The sequence below is a fragment of the Myotis davidii genome, unplaced genomic scaffold, assembly GCF_000327345.1.
Source record: "Myotis davidii unplaced genomic scaffold, ASM32734v1 scaffold363, whole genome shotgun sequence".
Classification (NCBI taxonomy): domain Eukaryota; kingdom Metazoa; phylum Chordata; class Mammalia; order Chiroptera; family Vespertilionidae; genus Myotis; species Myotis davidii.
In genome coordinates, this window is record NW_006294069.1 from 731,615 (window position 1) to 734,896 (window position 3,282).

At 48.9% G+C, this 3,282-nt stretch overlaps 1 protein-coding gene across 2 annotated transcripts in view; it reads right to left on the reverse strand.

The window, feature by feature from the left end:
* Positions 1-1,162, reverse strand: part of FAM222B (family with sequence similarity 222 member B) — a 61,777-nt gene extending 60,615 nt beyond the window's left edge. For both annotated transcript variants that reach the window (XM_006768034.2, XM_006768032.2), the window contains exon 1: positions 1,113-1,162. The gene's annotated coding sequence lies outside the window, so the exon portion shown is untranslated. The remainder of the gene's footprint in view (positions 1-1,112) is intronic.
* Between the last annotated feature and the right edge of the window lie 2,120 nt (positions 1,163-3,282).

Below are 3,282 nucleotides of genomic sequence, written 5' to 3' on the forward strand. Positions count from 1 at the left end.
TTTGCAAAAGAAAGTTTTTTAATAATTTAAAAATAACAAACTGTCCTCGCACATCCCTCACTGTGCAGCCCTTCCAGATCGTCTCAAACTAGTTTTCTCAGCTCCAAGTACAACACAATGGTACCAACTGTGCTATGAGGGAACAAACCTGCATGAACGATGTTCAGAAAGCACTTGACGTACTGGCCCTCCATCCTCTATTTCCTTCCTCTTGGGTCAGGAGCTTGTCAGAATGACCGAGTATGGTCTTTCTCCTACCTAAGTCTGCTGACTAATCGGTCACATCACAGAACAAACTGGTATTTCTGCACACGATCTGCTGTGCCTACGTGGAAAGCACCTATGTGCCTTACTGGGGTTTTACAAACAATACACTTCAACCTTGACAAAGAAATTAGTCATTCCATTAATAACAAAGTCTAAAACCCAACAATACTGTTCGTGATATAGCAACATCAGCTCAGTTCTTACAATTTACATAAACCATCTCAGTCGCGTACGTGACGCTCGCAACAGCCCATTGTATCACTCCGTCTCCCAGAGGTTCAGAAATGTTAAGTGGGACCTGCCCAAGATTTCCTATCGCCTTTAATCAGGGGTGGACGTGGGTTGGAACCTGTCGAACCCTAGCTCTTTCCTCTAGATCCCTGCCGGCTTTCAACAGAGGGCTCCGGTTTCCATCCCCTGACGGAGCAGCCTACCGTTCCGGGCGCCCGGCCCTTCCCTGCCGGGATCCGAGTTGGCTTCTTCAGCTCCAGCAGGGCTTCCATCCTCCACTACCCTCCCCCCGCGACCATTCTCTGAGAGAAGCGGAAAGGGAGAGGCGACCGAGAGAGCTCCTGGGGGAAGGGACGATGACAAACGGGGCAGCGCGGGGCACTGGCCCTGTCGTGAGCTCCTCCACTCTGCAACGCGCACCCCATTTCCTCCACAAAGCTGCCCAGTCCTGGAGGTAGCGACCTGCCCACCCGGGCCCCAAATTCGCCCGTCATTACCTCCAACTGTCCCTCCCCCACGCCCCTTCCCTCCCGACAGGCAGAGCCCACCCTCACCCCCCAAGTCAGGGTATCCTTCCACCGAGCCACCCCTTCCCTCCTTCCATCACCACTCACTGTCGGTGACTGGGCCCGGCCCTCATGGCTGCTCCGCTGCCGCCCGCCGCCTAAATTGCTAAAACGCGCCTGCGCAGTGCGCTTCGGGGACGCCTGACTCAGTGCCTGATGCCCTGAACCCCTGGGTCTTAGGTAAACATGGCCGCGGGCCTCGAGGACTCGTTAAGCTTAGAGGCTGCGGCGGCTGCCCCGGGATCGAGGCCTCTAAAATACTTTGCCTAGGTTACTAAACGTTCGGACCCGTAAGGGCTCTAGACTTAATGGCACTTTCCAGGATTCTGGGTCCCACTCGCACCTAAAGACCTGAATTCAGGTGCTCTGGGGGGAGCACTGATAAGTTTAGGTCTTTCAAGATGAGCACATCTAGAATGCATCGGGGATAACTGTGAAGGGGCAACTGTGACATCCCAGAGTACACTTGTCTAAGAGGCGACTGCACCCAGAATACACTGGGGCACTGCTAAGTGGAGTCCGTTTATCAAGCACATACTATTTATTGGACGAAAATTTTCTAGGCATCTCGTATGTGCCCACTGAGGGACTTGCAGGCTAATTATCCCCTACTCTCCAGCTCTCACTGTAGAGCCTGAGCCTTTTGCAAACCGGGAAAGGAAAACCAGACCTTTAGTTTAAGGAGGCCCAACTATCAGCCCTTAGACAACTGTGCTGCCGTGGCATCGCCCAAAGAAGAGTCTAGTCTCCACTGAGTCTTTGGAATTCAACAACACAAATTTGAAAGCTGCAGGCAATGCGCTACAGTCCCAGGGAAGAAGAGGTACAAGACTCAGCTCTCACCCTAGCCGGTTTGGTTCAGTGGAGAGAACGTGGGCCTGCGGACTGAAGGCTCACGGGCTCAATTCCAGTCAAGGGCATTTGCCCCGGTTGTGGGTTTGATCTTCTCCCCAGTAGGGGGCGTGCAGGAGGCAGCCGATCAATGAATCTCATCATTGAGGTTTCTATCTTTCCCTCTCCTTCCTCTCTGAGATCAATAAAAATATATTAAAAAAAAAGACTAAGCTCTCCTTAGCACTAGGACTCTTTCATCACACCTCTAACCCAGTATCCCTCTACAATTCAGAGTTTGGAAAGATAGGGACCAAGATATAATGTCAGGAGGTAAAAAAAAATTAAGAAGAATAAAAGAAGTTCCATTTTTTTTTTCTGTGAATGGTGTTAAATTCTCTCTACTTCTAGGCCTGGTCCGAGGATAAATGTTTGAACTTTTAATCTAAGATTAAGGAAAGTTTTCCTCATTTTGGAAAGAAGCAAGAATAGGCTCTACAGCAGAGATTTTCAACCTTTTTCATCTCACAGCACACAAACTATTATTAAAATTCTACAGCACACCAAAAAATATATTTTTTGCCAATCTGACAAAAAAAATAGGTCTAATTTTGATTCATTCACACCAAGTGGTTATTGTTGTGTTGGCAGCTCTCATTTCTTTTTATTTGACAATCTAAGGCAGGGGTGGGGGACCTTTTTTCTGCCAAGGGCCATTTGGATATTTGTAACATCATTCAGGGGGCATACAAAATTATCAACTTAAAAAATTAGCCTGCTATATTTGGTCAAACATTTAATTAACCCACTGCTAGCGCCTTGGCAAGGCCAGACCAAATGATTTCACGGGCCTTAGTACAGCCCGCTGGCCAGATGTTCCCCACCCCTGATCAAGGAGAAGAGAAGTCAGTGCCCCCAACTGGTCAGGTATTGCATGTTTTGTTGTTTTGTTTTGTTTTGTTTTAAATATGTTTCTCTCTCCTGGCCAGTGTTGCTCAGTGGTTCAGTGTCCACCCATACACCAAGATGTCACTGGTTCTATTCCAGGTCAGGGCACATGCCGGGGTTACCAGCTGGACCCCTACTTAAGGGGTGTGCAGGAGGCAGCCAATCAATAATTCTCTCTCATCATTGATGTTTCTATCTCTCCCTCTCCCTTCCTCTCTGAAATCAATAAGAAAATATTTTTTAAAAGGTACAGATCTCATGTATGATTGCCTCCCACCTACACAATTATATCTTGACACTAGAAACCCAGTGCACGAATTCATGCATGGGTGGGGTCCGACAGGCTGGGGGGAGGGGCCATGGGTGGTTGGCTGGCCGGCCCCACCCCCTGGTCGAACTCCTGGTCCAGGGGACAATTTGCATATTTGCCTTTCATTAT